Raw genomic sequence first — 22,936 nt, forward strand, 5'->3', positions numbered from 1 at the left:
GAAGGGGCAAGGCCACAGGGAAGCCAACGACCCATGCCAGCATCTGAGCGTGGAAACGCCCAGGGACGGCGGAGGAGAGAAGGAAACGTGGTAGCTCGGAGGAGCTGGAGGGAGGTCAGGTGGGCCGAACCAACTCGACACCGGTGACTGTGCAGCCATGTTTAAGCATCCACCCCTGGAGGACATCGCCGTTCTCTCCAATTTGGGCAATTACACATAAAGCTGCTAGAAGCAATTTTATATGGCTTTTTGTGTGGACATAAGCTTTATTTCTTCAGGATAAATGCCCAGAGTGCAAGTGCTGGGCCATCTGGTCACCGCAGTTCAGCTGTTAACAAACGGTGACATTATAGCGCAGAGGGCTGCGCCAGTTCACGTTCCCGCCAGCGATGGATAAGAGATCGTTTCTCCGCGTCCTCGGTAGCACTTGGTATTGTCGCCGTTTTTTATTTGAACCGTTCTGAGGTGTGCGGTGATACCTTACGGTGGTTTTACGTGCATTTCCCTACCGGCTAACGATGCCGAGCGTCTCTCCCGGTGCCCGTCTGCCATCTGTGCACGCCCATTTTCTAATTAGGTCTTTGCTGCTGTTGGGCGTTGAAAGTTCTTTACACATCCCAGATAATAGTCTTTTGTCACATACACGGTTTGCAAACATGCTCTCAGGCTGTACCCCGTCTTTTCCATTCTAACCAGAATCTCTCACAGAGCACGGGCATTCAGTTTTTACCAAATCCCATTCATCAATTTTTCCTTTTGCAGATCCTATTTTCGGTGTCAAGTCTGAGAACGCTTTGCCTAAACCCTGAAGATCTTCTCTTACTTTGTAATAAGACTTTTGCACATTTGTGTTCTACGTTTAGTTTTGTGGTTAATTTTTGTATGAAGCGTGAGGTTCACTTTTTTTGTTTATGGGTGTCCGAATGCTCCAGATGGATCTGCTGAAAAGGTCATCTTTCTTCCACCGAACTGCTTCTGTGTCCTTCTCAAAAATCGGTAGACCCAAAGCAGGCCAAAGAATGGAAATAACAAAGATGAGGGCAGAAATAAACAAAAAAGAGTATAGAAACCAATGGAGAAAATCGGCTGGGCCAGAGCCTGGGTCTTTGAAAAGATGAATAAAACTGATAAACCTTTAGCTAGACAAATCTAGGAAAAAACTGAAAAGATTGAGATTACCGAAATGAGAAATGACAGAGGCACCACCACCGACCTCATGGAAATAAACAGAATTATAAAGGAATACTATCAACAAGATGCCAAAAATCAAATGCCCTGAAACGGACAGATTCCCAAAGACTATCGAAGCTGACTTAAGAAGAAATAAAAAGCCTGGACAGACCTGTCCTGAGTCAAGAGACGCACCGGCCACCAGAGCCTCCCTGTCAGCCCCGCCTCTCCTCTCCTGGGACCCGGAAGACATCAGCCTGAGTGAGAGCTTCTGTTAAGATCCCACTGGTCCCCGAGGCACTGCCATTTTTCTCCGCACGTATTTCTCTCTGTCGCCCACACTGGGGGGTTCCCGCTGCTCTGTCTCTACTGTCCCCTCCATTCCACGACTGAGCTCAGCCACTGCCTCTGCATACGTAACTGCATTTCCAGCTGTGGCCTGACAGGTCCCTCAGAGCCCCAGACTTTCCTCGGGGCCCCCTGCCGTTTCTGGACTGTCGGCTTCTCCGGCTCCACCTGTGTGACAGGCCCAGGGAACTCACCCCATGCTGCTCCCAGCGTCCCCAAGCCCCCAGCCACCACCTTTCTGAGCTTTTTATGTTTGTTTCATACATAACGCCCAGGGTTGTTAGCTGTACTTAGCAAAAGGAAAAAAAAACTACGTCTGTTCCATCTTCCTAGAAACAGGAGCGTTAGCTGCGCTTTAAACGTGGTCAGCAGCCCTAGGTGCTGAGCGCTACAGCAGACACTGCCCTCAGAAGCTCGCTTTAGAAACCAGGCAGATGTCTAGCTTCAGTGACGGGCCACTAAGCCCTCTCCGCCTGAGGAAGGAAGGACTCCGACCAAAGGGCGCCGCTTCCCAGCTGCAAAGATGCCGGCTCTCACCAGGGCGGCCGAGGTGGAGGGAAAGCGGAAGGAGAAACTCACGCTGGGCACCCCCCACCCCGACCAACGAGCCACCAAAGCTCCCCACGTCCAGCCGGCTAGGCTCCAGCCAGAGAAAGGTGAGCCCGCCCCCCCACTCCCACGAAGGCCGGGAGAAAACGGCCCGTTGGCCTGCTGGGGAGGACGCCGTTACAGAGAAAGAAGAACACCCCCCTCGCCCACCCACCTAAGACTCCCCGGCCGGGCCGCGGGACCACTGCAGCCAAAGCACATCCCGCGGTCCCTTCCGCAGGCCCCACTGGCTCCACGCCGTCTCTTCCGGAGAGCAGCAGCAGAGCCAGAGGACGCAGCCACCCGCTGCCGCTGCCCGGTTGGGCGGAAAAAACCCCCTCACCAAGGAAGCCAGGCTGCCGGGAAGGACAGCCCAGCACTTGGGAAGTTTGGTCCCACTTTCTGCATCCTCTTTCTTTCGAAAATTGCTTATGCAAAGAGATTACCATGCATAATGCATTCAATTATGCGGCGTAAGATGCGGCCTTGATGGAGAAAATTCAAGTCAGCCTCGTGGACACTTCGGGAAATATTAAAAAAAACCCACAACAACCACGCCGCTGACTTTCAAATGTGTTTGAATCCGCACACCTCTCACTACCCACAGGGACACAATATAAATACATAAACGAGAGCTCAGCTCTCTCCCACTGCTTTCTTGCAGGATGAGGGTGCCTGGAGCCCACGCCTCCCTCCTCTCCTCGGCAGGGCCTGTATTAGCATGTAAATAGCTGGCGGATACTGAACTGAAAACAAGGAAGAGGCCTTTAATTAACTTTAATCCTCCGAAAAGCCAGGCGGCAATCTGCTCTGACAGGAGGCCCTCGCCAGGCCAGCACTGGGGGGGGGAGTGCGTGGAAGGACCGGCCTGCGGCAGTGACATTTGGGGGTGTGGCCCGCAGAAGGCCGCGACACAGCTGTGCCCTGGAAGGCTGCTGCACCGAGCCACGCCGGGGCAGATGCCAGAGGTGTGGGCACTGAGCACTGCTCCCAACACAGCTCATGGGCACAAAGGGTCCGCACGGACGTCCCAACGGGAGGGGTCAGCTCTGCCCCAGGCCTCTTGCCAGGCGCCCCCCCCCCCCCCCCCCGAGCTCCAGGTGGCCGACGCCCACCCTGCCCACACAGAGACCATGCAGAGTCCCCCGGCTATGGAAGCAGAGAGGCGCCGAGCCCCGGAGGACCCGCCATGGACGCGCCACACACCTCACTCTGCAGGCCACAGGGAGATGGCCGTGGCTTTGGGGCTATAAAGCGACTGGTTCCGGCCAAGCTCGTGGTACACGGCTCTGTGAGCACACGGGACGCCAGTGCCCTAGCCTAGTCGGGGTGACCCCCAACCCAAGCGCCCTAGCCATGGTCCGGCAGCAGGCGGCACGGGTACAGGGACGTGTGGGAGTACACAGGGGGACACGGGGCCCAAAGATGCTACGGGCTGAGCGGAAAGCACAGCGGGACAGGCCGGAGATCATCCGGGGGGAGCACACGCTCCGGGCGGTCGCGTGGCTCCAACGAGGCTCCGCAGACTCACGGACTCATCCCACCCTCCGACACCGGACACGGGGATGCCACTACCAGCCGTTTCTCCCACAGCGGCAGCAAGCTGGAGGCCACTAAGGGCACGGCCTGGCCACACGCATGGGACGGGTGAGCCACATGCGAACACACACACTCGGCTCTGGGGGGCCACGCCACTCTGTCCAGGTTTCAGCTCTGGCGGGTGGGGGGATGGGGGAGGGGCAGAAAAAAGCCACGCGGCACATGTAGGAGGAAGCAAAATGCCCGGAAATGGTTCCGTAACATGAGCACCAGGTCCCCAAAGACACTGGTGAACGAACCAGATTTTACTCACAAAGACGTACAATTCGGGGGGCAGCCCGGCCGACACGGCGGTCTGTCCGTGTGCTCTGGCCCCCGTCCTGGTGCCCCGCAGCCGGCTCGGTGCCCGCTCCTGCTCACTTCCCCGGGCTCCGCCAGGAAGAAGAGTGGCGTGCGTGCGGAGGTCACCTGCTCGAGCAACAGGCACGGCGGGAAAGGAGGCTGACAAGCATCATAGGTTCCTGCCGTGTCCTCGATGTGGACAAGGGAGTTCCAGGCGGGAGCGGCACCGTGCTGGGCCCGTGTCCCGCGAGCCTGCATCCCGCGGAGGTGGCGCCAGCATGGGCGGGAGGCCCCTCGCTCCGAGCCACACAGAACCTGAGCCCAGGCCTCTGAGGCCGTTCCGCGGCACTGTGGCCCTAGGGCAGAGTCGCCAGGAGCCGGTGATGACGGGGAAGGTCACTGACCCCCGACCCAAGCGCCGTGTCGTCTGTGCCGCTCTCCTCGCCCGGAGCTCGGGCCCCTGGCGTGGGTCTGGCCTCGGCACGGGAGGCCTCGGGAGAGCGCAGGGCTCCACCCGGGGCCCGGCGAGGAGGCTCTCCAGGCCAGTTACCGCGTGCGGACGGAAAAGCCCCTTCCGGAGACACATTCGCAGCCCTGCAGCCACCGGCCCTCTCCTCCGTGTGTTCTCATGACCGCCCAGCACTTCTCGTTCACGCAGAGCTGCTTCTCCAGGGGCTCACAGGTGGCTAAACGAGACCGCCTTACACAGAATAAATCCCGCTTCCGTAACTAGCAATATTTCTTTAACCGGAGGATAATAAAAATCACTGGCAAAGGCTAACCGACGGATCTAATTTATTTAGAGACTTTCGTAAAGCTGGGGATAAAGCCCTTTGTAAAAGCTTATTGGAGAGCCCCAAGGAAGCCCCCAAAGAGAGGACGTCCCCGATTGGGATTCGCGGGCCCCAGGGCAGGGAAAAGGCCAACCAAGTGCCTCAAAAGAAGGGGAGGGAAGAACAAAGTGGGAGCCGACGTGTCGCCCCAAGGGCTCAGTCCTCGCCCAGACGCAACAGGAGGCTGTTCCAGGGACCGCACACGGCTCCTCAGGCCGGTCCACACGGCCCCGCGCTCAGCTGGGAGGGCACGGGATGCACACAGCAGAAATCAAGTCCACGCTGCCCTCCCGGGGAACCCAAAGGAGACCAAACTACCCCCACCCAGGAGGGCACTGCCCGCGGCATGCAGCCCACCGGCCCCCACGCTCCCCCCAAGACCACGCTGGGTGGAGGGTCCTGCACCACGGGAAGGAGCTGCGGTGCCGGCGGGTAGGGGGCGGGCTCGCTGCTGGACCCACTTCCGTCCGGCGGACACCCCCACCTGGCTATGTGCCCACTCCCAGCCAGAGAGTCCGCATCTCCGGACACCCCCCAGGGTGCTCGGATGCGGGCGGTTCACAGGCAGGCCCCGGGGCGCTGAAACGCCCCTGCCCACCTGCCGACGCCTTCAGCGTGGGGGGTCCTGTGAGTGACCGGGCGTCTCGTGTGTATTCATCTGCTGCTGGGCCAGGAGGCTGCCCTTCTGCTGCCCGGGAGAGTGCAGACCCCCTCTCCCACTCCCGGACTAGACTCTGTGAGCCCAGGACGCCCGGGGGGGGGGGGGGGGGGTCCATGCTCTCTCCCTGGGGCACCTGTCACACCTGCCGCCCTCTGCTAGGGCACCGCCCCGCTTCTTGGCTGGACACTTGAGGCCGCGAGGAAAGAAGCCTCTAAGCACGGTAAAACTTACTGGAAACTGATGGTCTAGAGAAAATAAAACTTCACCCGGGGCAAATGCAGCAACCGTCCAACTTCTCTCACATTCTTCTGGAAATCAGACCCTGTACCTGGAAAGCGCATCTGCATGAACTGTGGGAACGGATTCCGGGGCTGACGTCCCTGGACGTCAGACAAGACACAAACTGCTGCTGTCCACACGCCAGTGTCACAATGGATTCAGCGTATTCACAGCACGTGGCCAGGCAGGCGCGGAGCCAACACCGGACCCCGGGCCACAGACGAGCGGGACCCTCGGGGACCCCGCGAGACTCTTGTGCACCTTCACGAACTCCATCCTGGACCAGTTCCACCTGAACCCCTGGGAACAAAGCCGCGTGCCGGGCACACCACACGGCCGCTCACGTGGACATGACCGTCACGTGCACCCATCCTGCTCGTGGACAGACGCAGAGACTCAGTTGAGGAGCGGGCCTCCAAGGAGAGGGTCCACGATCCACCTCAGACCCTTTTCCTCACTGAGCACCGCCGTCGCGGGCAGACAGCCGGCAGCCAGGACCCTCCCCGCCGAGGCACCGCAGGCAAACGTCAGTGCCACGTGTCCCCCCTTCTCCAGACACAGCGCACGACGGAAACGGCCTACGGCACAGGTAGACAACCAGCGTTCTGGAGAGGGACCGAGAGACGCCCGTGTCCCGCCCACAGCCGCAGCACCGAGCCGGAGTGGACACCCAGTCACCCTGCAGATTGCTGCAAACCTGGAGCGGCGGCACGGCACGGGCCTGACTCCACGGCAGCGCTGGGAGTGCTCTGCTCCAGAAGAACTTCCTCCCCGGTCCTCGGACTTTATTAGGGGCAGTTTGGGTCTTCATGGGCGAAGTTAACCAAAAGATTATGGACTCTGAACCGCTCTCCCTGCATTTGACTGTTTTCCATCTGATGATGGATGATATTTAATAACTTCCAGTCTGAGTGCACTCTGGCTCTGTAAATACAGATCCCACTTTATTGCTACTTAATAACTATTACGATGGTTGGGGCCGGTCCTACTGGGCCTAATGTTCCGTGAGGATCTCGTGGGAAAGGTAGCCAACTGCGGCTTTCCATAATGGAAACACACATGCACACTCACACACACACGCGCTCACGCACGGCACACACATACATACGCAGCCACGGGCGGGTGCACACCTGTGCACACAATGAACGCACACTCACAAATCACACAATGACACACGTACACAATAACACACACGCTCATACGGACACACACCCTTACACATTTGCACACACGCACTCTGACACCCCTTCTGACACGAGGAGGCGTGACCGACAGACGGGAAGGAGCCTAGGTCAGAGTCAGGTGCATCTGAACTACAAGCGGGAAAAGCCGTCTCCCACTTTCCCCAGCCGCAGACTGCTCGCCCTGGAACTGGGATTCTGCAAATCCTAGCTCAAAGAATTTTGAAAATGACCATGTTCACGAAGATGAGTTAAGTGTGACGGGCGACAGCCGTCACTCGTATTCACGGAACGCTTACTCGTTCAGGTCCCACACCGGAGGTGTGACAAGACGTTTACTAAAACAGACTTTACTTACAACCACAGACCTCACCCACGGCACACGAGGCCTCTCACAGAGAGCGCGGACGAGCAGCCGCCCGGGGGGACTCTGATGGCAAAGTCGCCCCCCGCTGAGAGCACAGGAACCTGCAGGACCCCGGGCCCAGCCAGGCCTGGCGTGGCCCTCTCGGCCACACCCCCGGGGAGGGGTCATGTGGCACGGCTTTTGTGTGAGCGAGCACCACTGTACCACCGCTTGTTCGACTCCTTTCCCACGTCTAGGGTGTCTGTCACCTGGGAAGTTTCCGAGTGATCCTGCAGAGCAGGGTGACTTCTAAGAACACACACCACATCAGAGCAGCACTGGCTGCAAACGTGTGAACAACCCGCTGCGATCACGCGCACCGTCTACGGTCACACGCACCACAGGCAGGTGGGGAGCCGCGAGCTCACGTGTGCGCCACCTGTGGTCACAAACACTTCCCCAGCACTCCACACCCTCGTCCCCGTCCAGGGGAGGAAGAGACGGCGGAGAGACAAGGAGGCTTGAGGGCAGAGGCACTGAATGACCGGGTTTAGCACCAGCTCGGGTCTTCCCAGCCTCAGTCCCTGGCTCTGCCCCCAGAACAGAAAGTCAGAGCGCACCTGCCAGCCCCCAGCCCAGGCACCGACTCCCTTCAGACACAGCCAGGAACACGTCCTTTGGGCGCCCACCCACCAGGGGCAGCCGAGGTTGGGGTCGCGCACAGACCCAGAGGGCCTCCGGTCCCTGGAGAACGGCACAGCGCAGCCGGCCAGGGTCGGCTCCCTCCCTCAGAAGGAGAACGGTGGCTGCACACGCCCAGAGAGAGGAAAGTCCCAGCGCCCCGCCGGAGTCCCAGGCGCCACAGACTCTCCCTCAGGACAAACCACCACTGCAAGCTGTGCCCCCCTCACTGAACATTTTGCTACGGCTCGTGGTTAAGTCCAGGGAGCCAGGAACTACCCCGTGCTGGAGAGAATCCCACAGAATGCTGAGTGCCTGGCTTCCCGGGGCCCCTGGAGGCAGCCTGGGCTGGCAAAGGGAACAGTGGGGCTGAGGGCAGGGGAGGCCCAGCCCCCAGACAGAGAGCACAGGGTCCCCCTCACCAAGTGAGGGCATGGGAACCCTCCCCCACAAATAGAAGGCACAGGGTCCCTCCCCCACATTGAGAGTGTGGGGACACACACACACACACACACACACACACACACACACAGAAGATGTGGTGTCCCTCCCCCACACTAAGGGTGTTGGCACCCCCCAAAAGAGGGCACAGGGTTCCTCCCTCACACTAATGGCATGGGGACGCCCAGACAGAGGGTGTGGGGTCCCTCTCCGACACTGAAGGTGTGGGGACCCCCAGACAGAGGGCATGGGGTTCCCTCCCCTGCAAAGAGGGTATGGGGTCTCTTCCCGACACTGAAGGCGTGGGGACCCCCAGACAGAGGGCACGGGGTTCCTCCCCAACACCAAGGGCACAGACGCTTTCCGGGACCCACTCTCTGGGCACCGAACAGGAGGACAAGCCAGGGGCAGAGGCCAGCCACGGGGGGCCACCCAGGGAGCACCTGGAACACGGACATGGCCTCGCAGGCCAAGGGCAGCCAGGGAGCCAGGCACAGCCCGCAGAGGACGAGGGCGCCTCGGTACCCCTGGAACGGTCACCAGGAGTGCGCTGGAGGCAGCTGTGACAGCAGCAGGACGCGTGGCTATTTTTAGCGGTGGCGCTGGAGAGGCCGCCTGGCGGGGAACCACGTCTCGGAGCGTGACCACCAATTTCCACCTGCAGCCAACTTCCTTTCCACTCAGGATGAAGGTTATTCAAAGATTTGGATTTCTTCGGAACTGAGTTAAAAGGAGAGCAGGTCTCCACAAGACGAGAGGGGATTTTAAAGCGTGAACGAGGACACGGCGTCCTCGCAGGTCTGCCAGGGGCGCTCGGGGCCCCTCTCACCGCCCGCCCAGCCTCCCGGCACCACTTAGGCCTGAGCTGGGGGACCACGGCCTCCTTCCAGCGAGGACGCTCAGGGCTCTCCGCCAGCGCCGCACTGGGCTGCGGGCGCCTTGGCCTGGGTGCCGGGGGGGAGAGGGAGGCCGTCGCCCGGGGGCCACACGGAGCGGAGGGCCAACACCTCAGGAAGGAAGACCGAAAGTACTGTAATGCTGTGCTTTAGAAACTCAGCATTCGTGCAAAACTACCTCACCGGCAAAATATGAAATATGCAAATGAAGACAGCGGCGGCCTCCCAGTCCCCATCACATGGATTTCTCAGAGCCCTGGACAAGCTGACGGGCACGGGGACGCGGCCGGCTAGAGCCGCCAGGGCTCACGGACACGTGTCGGGACTCGGGGACCGGGTTTCACCTGCTGGCACAGATGCACCTAAGAAACACAGCCGCGGCCGGTGAGCACCATTCCTGCCCCGCCAGCACGGAGTGCCTCCTGTGCGGGCTCGTGCCCAGGCAGGTCACCAGCCGGCTGGGACTCGAGGGCCGGCCTCAGAGGAGCAAGAGCCAAAGTGACGATAAACGGAGACAGACAGAGCAGGGGACGTCCGAGAGGCCACCGTCTGCTTCCCCGTCCGCGAGCAGCACAAGCAATGGCAGCGACCCGGTGGCCCCCAGGCCCGTCTGATGGCGGAGACCCAGCTCCTCCGCCTCAGAGGGACCCAGTGGTCACCTCCTCCCGGGCACCTGTGACCCAGGGCGTGCCCAGGACTACCCAGGGGTGCGAGAAAAACAGGAGATCCTACTCACCCTAGTTTTTAGAAATCATTTGGTTTTTAAAGACTTCCCAGGCAAATGTACTCAGATTCAGTTAGTTAGTATTTCATCACCGACATGTGTCAGGTACATATGCACACATCGGCGCACACGTGGCAAACTTTTCACAAAGGGCACAGAGTAAGTGGAGAAAACGGTGGGTAAGAGCTCCAGCTGGCCTGGGGCCTCAGGCGGGAGAGGACAAGGAGCGGCCTGCAGGTATGCTCGGGGGGACGGGACGGGGGCCTTCTGGAAGGCGCGGGGCAGCAGGGACCAGGCTGAGAGCCAGGCACCAGGCCCCCCTGCACCACCCACGGGCCACCCCCAGGACCTGAAGAAGGGATGGGGGGCATCTCCAAGCCTCCAGTCCTGGGCAGAGCCCCATTCCCCACCCCCCTGCCCTGGGCATCGGCGCCCCCAGAGCAGCTCATCTTCCTGGCCTCTGCACTGGGCGCTGCTGTTCCTTTAACTGTCATTGTGGCCATTTTCCAAGTTGCTGGTTTTAAGTCCTTGCAACCAACCCAGACGTGCCTGTGTCTACCACCTCCCCACGAGCACTTCCGTGGGCCCTGAACACCCCCCAGGGGGCAGGCGGGAGGGGTGGCAACAGGGATGCTCTCGGGAGCCCTCTGGCAGGGGCAGCGAGCCCTCACACACACAGGGCACAGCACAAGTGCCGAAGGCAGGCAGGAGGGGGCCGCTCAGAGGCAAAGGCAGTGAGCGGGGCCAGAGACCAGAAACAGAGGTGGGACGCTGCCCGTCACCTACCAGGGGCTCCAGGCAGCAGACGTTTGCCGGGTGCCTACTGTACACGAAAAGCTTCCTACAAGCTAACTGCTGTTGAACAAAACAGAAAAGGCCCTTCCTTCTCAGGAGAGAGAAACAAAGATGACAGGACAGGCAGCAGCTGGGGAGGCCGAGAGCCAAAGAAGCAGGGAGGAAGCACCAGCAAAGGCCCAGAGGCCTGCGGAGGGATGGCGGGGGGCCCAGGAGGCAGGGGCATGGGCGGGGGGATGTCTGGTCCACCGCGCCCAACATAGCACGTTCCAGGCGGAGCACGAGGAGAAGGTGCTGGGCCCAGGCGGCGCCCGCTGGATGAGGCCATGGTTTCCTAGCTCCGACGGCACACGTACGCCAGGGAGCCGCAGATCCGGGGCCAGTGGTCTTGTGCAAAGGGCGTGAGTTAGTCGCCTCCTGCGACCAAAGCCAGGCGGCACCAGTTTTAACTTTTTTAAGCTATTGGGATCTCATCTGCCATTCGCGGAATGGGGACACGGGCAGTCAGCCCGGGGAAACAGGAAAGCACAGGGCCTCTGATCACACATACACCACGCAGGCCACTGTGGAAGAGCCACGCGTGCCTGGAGGCAGGGCGCCGCCCCGTCTCCCCAAACTCGTGGCCCTCGGCGAAGGCACCGTTAGGTCTACACTGCCAGCGCACCCCCGAGGCTGCTGCAGCCCCAGCACGGGCGGGGCGGGGGCCAGGGCTGTGGTCTCTCCTAGAGCGTACGGAGGGTGGGGAGGAAAGGAGACGAGGGTATCTGGAGGCAGCAGAACACAGCCTCCAAACGGCGCGAACACGGCCCAACGAGCGGGGCCGAGAGGCCACGGGCGCGGGGCCAGCCCTGCCCCGACGAGTGAGAAGCAAGAAGGCACGCCTGCCCTCCCCTCGCGGCCCCTCGGGGTCCCGTCCTCCCCAGCCCAGGCACTGCCGGGAGGAAGCCCCACGCGGCCCCCCACACGCCCCCCCTCTGCGCCCCCGCAACCCCCATCTTCATCAGTGTCTTCAAACTGCAGAGGGATAAAAGGCACTTTGCTTTGATTTTATTATATTCCCTAAAATTGCTTTTCTCTCTAGGTCTTTTCTGCCGCAACCTGGGTCCACTGCCCCCTCAGTGGATAAAGCAAGAATACCTGTGACAAGTCTGGCTTTCTAATGAATTGCGCAAACGGCACGCTCCCATAACAAAACAGGCCGACCTTCTTGGATGTAACAAAATGGAGATAACAAAAATGTCAGCCTGGAGAGGTAAACTGAAAGGACAATATATTAACACCTGAAAATTAAACTTTAAAGCCGAGAGGCTCCTGCTCACCTGTGGGAGGACGAGGGGCGCTGTCGCACTAAGAGGAACAGATGTTAAATCAGAAACCACGGGCCGGGTGACATCCGCTCCCTCCTGCAGACTTTCTTCGAGGATCAGACAAAAGAGAAGGGAGGCATTTCAAGTAAGACAGAAGCAAGGCCTGAATCTGAGCCTGAATTTCAATCATGCCCGGGCCCTGCCCATGCAGCGGTGGGGGAGGGGCGGGGGGGCTCCCAGACCCCAATTCATGGAAGATCTAGCAGCTCCGCTTTGCAGGCCCCACGCCTCGGGAGCTAACAGCCTGGGCAGGACAGCAGGGTGCAGGTGTGGGGACAGCTGGACGGGCACCGGGAGGGCACTCGGTCAGCGTTTCTACAAGACCAGTAAACGGACCAACAGTGAGCGAGCTCCTCTGGGGGCGGAGGGGATAGAGGGGGACAGGACCGTGGTTGCTGGAGGCGAGCAGGGGGTGACAAAGACCAGGACTGGGTGTGGACAGCGGGGGGGCCTGCAGATATCTGCAGACACCTAGCCGGCTACGCTCCAGACCACTGTCCGCATCTGAGCCTGGCACCGTGCGGATAAAAGCACATTTCAACACGGGCCCGATGACTCGGCTGCGCCACAATCCCGGCCCTGGTCGATCACAGGTCCCCACTGCACTGTCTCTGAAGCGGACGGGACTCTGACGTCCGGCACCACCCGCTGATCCGCAGCTCGCGTACCACCTGGGAGCCGGTGACGGGCAGGATCTGAGGCCCGGCACGGAACTGCTTACTCAAACCCTGCCTTTTGACGAGATCCCACCTGATCTGTATGTGCACCTCCGAGGAGGCAGTGCAGAGCCACCAGGATTGCTTAACCTCTCTGGTCTGGGGGGCGCTCACCTCTACCGCGGAGGAGGCGGGGGTGATGAGGCGTACACTCCGCACGCTGCCGGGCCACGTGGCGTGCCCTCCACAGCTACGCGAGTCCTGCCTGAAGGGGCAGGCTGTGCACCGGGACAGAGACGAGGGGGGACGGCACAGAAGGCCAGGGTGCCCCGGAAAGGGCGGGTCTGGTCAAGCCTCCTCATCTGCAGTCAGAGGGACCGAGGGCACCGGTCCGGTTCAGCCTGGCACACCTTGGCGAGGCCTCCCACACCACGTGCCCGGTCAACGGGCCCCAGGACACCATCGAGGGCACGTGTGTGTATGAGCCACCCTGACGGCGCAGGTCCCGGGGTAGGGCGGTGCGGACGGTGCTGTGGCGTAGAGGCCCTTCCTCCTCAGAAACGCCAGAACCGTGAGAACAGACCGCACCCAGAGGCACGGACCGCCTACCCCAAGCAGGCGCGTCCCCGCCCACCTCCACGGCCACCTGATGGTGTCAAACCCACTGTCAAGAGGAAGGCCCCTCGGCACCTCCGCGTGGAGCGCTCACCACCGTGCGGAACAGAGCGTGCGGGGGGCCGGCTCTGGGTGGGGGCAGGCGCACGGCAGGATGGGCAACCAGAGCCCAAACTGGGCCTCGGGGGCACTGCACCCTCACGACCCGCACCACCGGTGCCAGCGCCCCGCACGGGGCGAGGGGAGCACGAGAAGGCACTCTGGGCGCTTAGAAGGACTGTTTCTCGGAAGACAGGACAGGCACTGGGCGTGTTAAGTATTTCCTTCCACGCTGAGACCCGGAACGTGCAGCATTAAAAGGAAGGCATACAAGAGAAATCCCTTAATAAGATTAGGAGACTCGAGGGCTCAGAAGGAGGACGCAGGAAGAAAATGAGGACAGGGCGCGAAAGCAGCCAAGGTTTAAGGTCTTTCCCAAGAGAAATGGACGCGATGCGCTTTCACGGAGACTGAAGGCCATGATGTCGAGCTGCCAGCCACCCACCCGAGCCCAGGCCCCCCAGAGGGAGGAGCCTGTGGCCACGGACAGGGCAGCTGCTGCGGCAAAGGGACCCCGCCGTTACACCCAGGGACGTGGGGAGGTGCCCCCATCAGCATCTGCTCCCTGCCCGGGGCTCCCCTCCCCCCAGGGCTCTTCCCCACACTGCACTCCTCCCAGCCCAGGGCTCATCCTCACCCGGGGCGCCTCCCCCAGAAGCAGTCCTCCCCGCTCAGGGCTCCTCCTCCTCCTCTCATGGCCCTAGTTCCGGATGGTGCCACCTCAGGTCACACGCACGGTCACCCGGGAAAGGCAGACAGGTGCCCTGAGTGCCACTTTCAGGCTCCCGGAAGGTTTATTACCCAATTACGCTCAGGGGTGAAATGAAAACAGAAGCCTGAGGTGACCTGACCGATGAGGGAGGCCTGAGGGCAGAGGTCATCAGCAGAGTCCGGGGAGGAGCCAGGCCCGACGCGCGTGGCTCCAGCCTCCAGTGGCCCGTGACCCCGTCGGGAACACGGCAACACCCCCACCTCGTAGAGCTTCTACAAAAGAGGAGAAAAACAAAAACACTGTGTGTGAAAAGCTTCACAAGAAGGCACGGCTTCCTCCAGCACGGCTGGTGGCGAAAGCGTTCAAAGCGAAACGCTTATCGCGCGATCCAGACACGCAAGTCGACGTTGCGCATCCACACAAAACTCCCACACAAGCGTTTACTGCAGCGTCCTTCAAAACCGCCAAGGCCTGGGCGCACCAGCTCGTCCTCGCCAAGTGAGCGCACAGGTAGGCTACGTCGCGCCCAGACAACGGAGCGGGAGCCTGCGCTAGGAAGAAACGAGCCACCCGGCCGTGAGCAGACACGGCGGAACCCTGAAAACATACCGCCAGAGCAGCCCGTCTGGAAAGGCTCCACGCTGCACGACTCCGACCGTGTGATGTTCTGGAAAACGCACAGCTACAGACACGGGGGCACATCGGCGGCCGCCCGGGCTCGGGGGGGGGGGGGGGGGGGGGGGGGGGGAAGGAGGGTGAGCACGCGGGGCACAGGGATGTGAGGGCGGTGACAGCGTTCTGTGAGGTGACACCGCCATGCTGCACGCACGACAGCACGCATCTGTCAAACGACAGGACACACGAGGCTGAGAGCCGGCACTAACGTAGGCTGTGGACCCAATTAATCATAACGTCGCCGTCACGGTTCATCGGTTGTGACACACGGACCCGACTGATGCAAGGTGTTAGTAGCAGGACAGCCATCACTGAGACAGAGGAAGAGGATCAGGGGAGGTCTGTACTCTCTGGTTCTTGCTCTTATAAACATAAATGGCTCGAAAAAATAGAGTCTGTTAATTGAAAAACAATTCGAATACACCACACGTTATATGATTCCATTTACTTAATATCGTTGAAATGCCAAAAACAGCAGAGACAGAAAACAGAGTAGGGGGTGATGGGTGGGTGTGGTTCTGAGGGCAGCAGGCAGAAGGTCCTTGCGGCGGGGGCACTTTGGCGAAACTGCACATGGGCTCACATGACACAGAGCCCCCTACACACACGCATTCGCGCGCGCGCGCACGCACACACACACACACACACACACACACACACACACACACACACACACCACAAACACCAAGCGCCTGGTTTTAATACTGTGCTGTAATCACGGGATAGGTTTTCACGGCAGAAGCTGGGGGAAAGATATGTGGGGCCTGTCCACCACCTTCACGACTTCCTGCGGATCCGTAGTTGTTAAACAAAACTCAAAGCCACCGACCAAGCCCTGGCACGGGAGGTTCACCCGGGCGCTCCTTCCCTAGCTGCCTGCAGCGCTCAGCAAACCCCCCGCAGCGTTCCAGGCTCCCACTGGTCTGCTCTGTGCCCTAGAGGGAGGCGCCCTCGGGTTGCGAGCAAGAGGCTGTGCAGCGGCCCCGGCCCACAAGCGCCCGGCGCAGAGCCTGGTGCGCGGGACTCGCTCCACCGCAACCTGTGGGACGAGAGGGCCGAGGAGAGGTGAGCGAGTCTGGGATCTTCCGATCCCTTTCCAGCTTCCCATCTGCCTGCGCTGTGCTCCGAGCACAGGAAACCTTGCCTGAAGGTCAGCTTGTGCACATCCAGAGAGAACGTGAGAAGATGCTTGAACGGAACGCAATAAAAATAACCCACGTCGAAACTGATGTGGTAGGCATTTTTGATAAAAACTCTTAGAAAAGAACGGCAAAGGGGGTGCCTGGCTGGCTTCTGTCAGCGGAGCGTGCAACTCTTGATCTCAGGGCTGTGAGTTCGAGCCCAACGTTGAGTGTAGAGATTGTTTAAAAAAAAAAAATCTTGAAGAAAAGAAACGAAACAACACATAGCAGGGGATTCCATTAACGCAATGAAGAGTATCTACGAGAAACAAACAGCATGTGTCATCCTCGGCGGTGAATTACTGAAGCTTCCGGAGATCTGCATGAGTCAGGGACATCACCACTGTCACTTCCGCGTGACAGCCGACTGGCGGCCACGTCAAGAAGACAGGGAAAGGACAAACAAGGAAAGGCACGAGGACCCGAGAGGAAGAGGCGTGCCGGGGTTACGCACCGACACGAGGCTCGTCTCTGCCCACGTAGCGAGGTCGGCAGGACTGCTGCGCACACGGTCAGTGCGTGTGCAGACACCAGTAACACACACGAGATTCTCAGAGACACCGTCAACACTGCACCCAAAATAGAAAATATGCAGGGAAATGCCTAATAGTATGCATCTACGATGTTCTCATTCAGAAGACAAAGTTCAGGTGTCATTTCTTCCCAAACCGATTTACAAATTCCCTGAATCCTTATCATGTGCCAGCAGAGTTTTCCACATAAATTAGCACTCTGATTCCGAAATGCGTAAGGACAAGCAAAGGACCAAAATTAGCCAAAATCTTAAAGAACAACAACAATTTCGAAGGTTCGCTACCAGGTATTAACACATCATAAATGGACACAGAGTGGTGTTGGCGAAAAGACAGAAAGGGCCCACGGAACAGAGAACCCAGAGGCTGGACTCCCCATGCCCAGTGCCTGGTGGCTGGTTATGGCCACATGACACCACACAGGGTAAGGGACATCTCTCAGTAAATGCTCCTGGGCCAACTGCATATTCAACAGAGAAAAAATAATCTTTAAAAAAAAATTTAATGTTCTTATTTATTTTTGAGACAGAGAGAGACAGAGCATGAACGGGGGAGGGTCAGAGAGAGGGAGACACAGAATCAGAAACAGGCTCCAGGCTCTGAGCCGTCAGCACAGAGCCCGACGCGGGGCTCGAACTCACGGACTGAGAGATCGTGACCTGAGCCGAAGTCGGATGCTTAACCGACTGAGCCACCCGGGCAGTCCGAGAAAATAATCTTTTAAAAAATTTTAAGTGAGGCATAACCGACACGTAGCATTAGTTTCAGGCGGGCAACATAACGACTCAGCGTTTGTATATGCCACCAGACGACCACGAGCGTAAGTCCAGTTAACATCTGGGGAAAAATGATCCTGACACGTGCAGGCCAAGTTAGGTCACCCGTAAAAGGTGAGGCCATAAAGCAGTTAGAAGAGCACAGTTAACTATCCCCATGACTCTGGTAGCAAAGATCACGGTCATTAAGCTCACCAAGGCTCTGAAAGCGTCAGCAGAACGGTAACGAAATCAGTCCGCTGGACTGCGCTAACATTAAAAGCTGCTACTCGTCAACAGACACAATTCAGAGAAGCAGCAAAGCCGCAGACCGGGAGATGCTGCGGCCGCGTCTCCGACAAGCGGTTCGTGTTCAGAATAAGGAGAGAACTCGTACAACTTCAGGAGCAAAGGGCAATCAGCCCCTAAACCCTGCATGGGGAGGGCCAGCTCCCACGCGTTCTGCCCCCGCCCCCCCCCCCCCCCCGAGCACGACTGAGGCCAGAGTCTCAAGAGTCTCAAGGGTATGGGGCAGACCCAGGTTCTGGGCCACGCACGGGGTCGGGTGTCCACAGAACGGCCTGCAGTCCTGCTGACACTGTACGTGGGCATCCTCAGCCAGCCAGCACTCCACACCCCTGCATGCCCGACACAGATGGGGCCACCACTCTCCGCCCCCAGGATGTCTACCCCACCGAGACCACCACCCAGGAGGACCACCACCCCACTCAGGGACCTTTCAAAGGCGGGACATCATCACTACCTACCACGGACTCTGACTCCCCCTGTAAGTAAGGCCCAGTGACCTGTGCCCTCCTCTCGAAGACCACTGCACTCTGGAATCTGGGGTCAGGGAACGGTTAGGATGTAGAAAAGAGTTAAGCTTCTGTTTTCATTTGGTTTTTTAATTTCTCGCTAAAAACCTACCTTTAACTGCTCGGCTTCTATAAATAACAAGATTCTATAACCATATTGTGGAATATTAGGGGCCCACTGGAAATAGCTCATCTCAAATAGGAAAATGGTTTGTGTTCACCCACTTCTGGAAGGCAATTTTCAATCGCTTAAAATAGTCGTGGTATTTTACCAAGGTGATTACACTCTTAGCTATCAGTAACAATTAAACCCTTAGACGAGAGCCGCTTAATAAGGTCTCAAAATAAAACCGCGCACTCCAAGCACTGCGTACCGAAATGTCAAACACACAAGCAGGGCCCTCGGTGGACACGGGAGCCCAGAGCCCACGCTGCGGCCCCGCCGCGCGGCAGGCGCAGCACACACACCGCTCTGTCCCGGGGGACGGCCGAGGACAGGGAAAGGCCAGCAACCAAAACACCCCGGAGGTGCCCTGACGAGGAAGCATCTGAACAGGAGCCGCCGGGCTAGCGTCTGACACGCTGCGGAGCCCAGGTCACTCGAAGGTGAAGGTGGACGTGCACCGGGCACCGAGCAGGGAGCGGCAGGCTGGCCGCGCCCCTGCACAGTCGGGCCTGATGAACAGCCTCATCACCCCGCTGGCTGGCGAGCCGGGTCCCCGTGAGCCGGGCCCGGGGCTGTGCAGGAGATTGGTATCGACCCGTCGGGAGCGTGCCTTCGAGCGACAGTCAGTATAAGCCATCAGTCAGCGCGAGGCAATCAATACCCACTCTCGCCCTAACTCAGCAAGGCCGGTGAGCGCAGCGGGTCAGGGCGAAGACCGAATTAGGCCAGGAAGTGCCACTGGCTTCCAACCTGCTGAGACAGGAAGAATGGAAATTTGCTGCCTCGGGACCCGAGCGGTGACCTTGCACGACAGAAAATGCCCGAGAAGGGAGCCGGGTGCTTCCTACTCACAAAGGCGGGGCGCGGTCTGAGCACGGAGGGGGTCACACCTCCCGGCACCGTCATGAGGCGCCTGTGTGGACGGGGACTCCCCCGGGGATTCTAAGGGGGGGCGGGGGAACCACGCGTGTCAGTGAGAACCCCAGTGATCTCGGCAAACAGAGAGGGTGTGGTGCTCGCTCAGCAGGACGCCTACGGAAACAGGGGTACAGGGCATGGCCACTGTGCCCGGCAACAGGGAGTCTCCGAAGCGCTCCACGTTTTCTCCTGTCGACAGGCAGCGGGCCGACCGTCCCAGGGGACTCACTCGCTGTGAACGCAGGACGCACCGGCCCGCGCAAGGGACTGCTTTTCCCTGAGCCGCCCCACCGCCCCCTCCGACACACAGAAGTTAAGAGTACTTTGCAAACCCACAGGACGTTCGTGTGAGTGATGCCGGCTTCTCTCGGGCTCCGGCGGCTGGGGTGCCCCTTCCGGGTGGCACAGCCCTCCGGCCCACCCCGGCCCGCCGCGCAGGCCCACTCCCCGCATCGGGCAGTCTGCCGGCCTGGCAGGCGCCTGAACCTCCGAGTCTTGGCGTCTACAGCACCTCCCGCCCTTGACCGCACGCGTGGCAGGCCAGGCCAGGAGGTTTCTGCAGATGGAATTACGTCCGGGACCCTAAAACTACGGGACCACGCCGCCCATGCCGGCCAAGCCGCGTGAGCTCGGAGAAGCAGGGAACTTCGCCAGCGCAGCCGGGAAAGGAAGCCGCCGAGACGTGAACCGTGACGGGACATCAGCGGCCTGTTGCTGGAGGGACCGCAGGGAGAGCGTGAGCAAGAACGCGAGCCGGCGCCAGCGGTGAGGACAGCTGGCACGGAACAGGACCCGTGGTCCTACAACCACGCAACCGAGTTCCACGACAAGCCCAGCGAGCCGGGCATAAACTCTCCCGGTGGCTGGCAAGGGTGAGGCCGGTACCTGCCGCGGGCTGGTGGGGTCTGGGGCCCAGGGCGCGGCCGGGCCTGCCCACAACTGCCAGATGACACACTCGTGCCAGTCCCACTGCCACGGCTATGGTACCACCACAGCAGCCATGGAAACCTGGCGAACAGGGGCTCCTCATAAGGAAGAACTTGGCTCGCCTGGCGACGCCACGGTCCCCCGCCTGCAGACCGAGTGGGAGCCCCAGCCACCACCTCCGGCCCAGCGAGGAGCGGCCCATCCCTGGAGACACAGGCCCGGGGGTCGGGGACTCCCAGGGGGCCACGCTGCAGGGTCCACGAGCGCCCTGCTGGGCACCCGCCCCGAGAGATGAACACTCAGGTCCGCACGAAACCTGTGGGCCATCACTTCGAGCAGCTGTATCTGTGACAGCAAAACCTGGAAACTACGAAACGCCCTGAGCGGTGCAGAGTCCCGCTCGACAACAAAGAAGGACCACCTGCTGACCCAAGCGCGACCCAGGTGGACGAGGGCCACACGCCGAGGGGAAAAGCCAGTCTCAAAGGGCCACGCGCCGTATGATTCCACGCTGACCACGTTCTTGAAAACAGATGAGCAGCTGCCATGCCAGGGTGCGGGAGGGGAGGGTGTGACCGCGCCTGCAGGGGAGGCCGTCTGGCACCCTGAGGGCGGGGGTGCCCACGCGGATCTACACACGCGTGCACCAGGATCAGAGCGTGGTACGAAAATTACATGTCACGTCATCACCGGGGAAACCGTGACGGGTTAAGGGACCCTCCTGTGCTATCCTCGCAACTCCCAGTGATCAACGATTACTGAGCAAAAACAAAAAGCTGAAGATACAAAGTCATCACCCGGGGCTAACACGCTGGGTGAGGTGTCGTGGGGGGTGGGGGGTGGGAGTCGGGGGTCAGGGCGGCAGGAGAGGGGCTGGGATGACCCGCGTGCTGTGGGCTGGAGGCGGGCACGTCCATGGGAACACGCGTCTGGCTCATGAGAGCTCGGGGAAGAAACACGGGGAAACGTTCACAGACGCGTGTGCACACGTGAGTTGGGACACACGCTTCCCGGCCCTGTGAGCTTGGAGGGCCACGGAGAAGCAGCGCACTCACGCGGCTCGCGGATCCTGACGCCGTTCTCCAGGGAAGGGGATGGGGTCCTGCCACCCTGGCTGGCACCGGGGTGGGTGGGACACGCCTGGATGAGCCCAGGGCACCTGGCGGCCCCCGACAGCAGGGAAGTTGGGGGGGGTACACCCCCACACTGATGACTGAAAGAGCTCCCGGCGGCCAACGGGACAAATTCAAGCAGCGCGGCGGTAAAACCCAAACCTACAACACATCCCCGGGAGGCCGCCTGATACGCGTGTCTGAATTAATGGATAAACAGAAAGCAGAGTCGAACCTCACGCAGAAGAGTCCAGAATGGAGCTACTGCGCCCTCTAGGAGGGGCGTGACCCCCAGCCCCCAGGTGTGGCGTGCACCGTGGAGGGAGAGACCCGGCTGACCCGGCACAGCCGGGTAAGCGAGGCCAGCGTCCACACGGGGAAGTCAGGCTACGGCCGGGGCCCTTCCCTGCAGGGCTGCCCCGTCCCCCAGGGGCCTGGGAGGAAAGCCTCGGACACACCCCCGTCCAGCACCTGCCACGGGAAGCCCGCGCCGCATTCCTGGCAACGGACTCATCCACGCAAGGAGTCCGAGAACTGTCATGGCCCGAGGAGAGGTGACGACTCACCGTGGGGGGGTCCAAGGCAGAGAAAGGGCTGAGGGGCAATGAAGCAAACAGGAGGACGGCACAGACTTCAGTCAACGGCCCTGGTCAGGCCTGGTCCCTGAGCAGTGACGACCGTTCCGAGACCATTTTGGTCTAAATCACAGACTATTCCAGAAAATAAGTTTTATTAAAAATAAAAACACGAATGGTTTGAAATCAAGTAAGACGCCATCAGCAAGCCCCACGGGAACAGCAGTCACCCACCCAGCTGGACACGAAACGGGACGGAAGCTGTGAGAGCTCGCCACGACACTGGCCAGACAGCCCCGAAGACGGAGCTCCACGTGCCCCCTGCACACACAGCAGCAGTCATAGGCTCCCCGCTAAGACCGCTGGACGAGCCACAACACCCTGTGGCCAAGGCGCCATGGGAGCCTGGGGTAAGAAGGGGGTGTCCCCAGGGGAGGGTTGGAGAAGGTGCCTTCCGGACCGACGGGGAACAGAGACGCAGCCCGTGCGCACATCCAGGCGGGACACCGTGCCCCAGCTGTGGTTCTGAGCGGTGCACGTGCGGGACGGGCAGGCGGCAGACAAGGCGCTCCAGGCCATGTCCCACGGCTCAGGCCACCGGCGGCCCGCCGTTCACGAGGCCCTGGAGGAGGACGGAATGAGCCACACGCACCCACCACCGGCAAAGCTCCACCAGGGTGACCGCCGACCTGCCCAACCAGCCTCACCCCGGACGCCCTCCACGAACCCTCGCGAAGCCTCCTTTCCTAAGAGGGCCGCACACTCCACTGCCCACGTGCGACAGCGCTCTCACGCGGCCTCACACGCAGGGCACCCCTGGTCCAGGATGGGGGGCTGCTTTCCCACGGCACGGGGTGACCCGGGGCCCCCCACAAAGAGGGGATGCTCTGCACCCGTGGCTCATGTTTTCCCTTTAGAACTCGTATCCCGTCTGGAGGTCCGTCCCTCGTGCCCCCCCACCCCCATTTCGTCCACATCCAGCCTGTCTCTGGCAGCCACCAACCTG

General features: G+C 60.4%; 1 protein-coding gene across 4 annotated transcripts in view; it reads right to left on the reverse strand.

Annotated features, from left to right (window-relative positions):
- MAD1L1 (mitotic arrest deficient 1 like 1) overlaps positions 1–22,936 on the reverse strand; it is a 317,511-nt gene that overhangs the window by 168,974 nt on the left and 125,601 nt on the right. Inside the window, exon 1 of one of the 4 annotated variants that reach the window (XM_042921294.1) lies at positions 12,144–12,215. The exons of the other annotated variants lie outside the window; for them this stretch is intronic. The gene's annotated coding sequence lies outside the window, so the exon portion shown is untranslated. Of the gene's footprint in view, positions 1–12,143; positions 12,216–22,936 lie in introns of those variants that run through there. 4 annotated transcript variants of the gene reach the window in all.

Source organism: Panthera leo, chromosome E3 (assembly GCF_018350215.1).
Source record: "Panthera leo isolate Ple1 chromosome E3, P.leo_Ple1_pat1.1, whole genome shotgun sequence".
NCBI lineage: Eukaryota > Metazoa > Chordata > Mammalia > Carnivora > Felidae > Panthera > Panthera leo.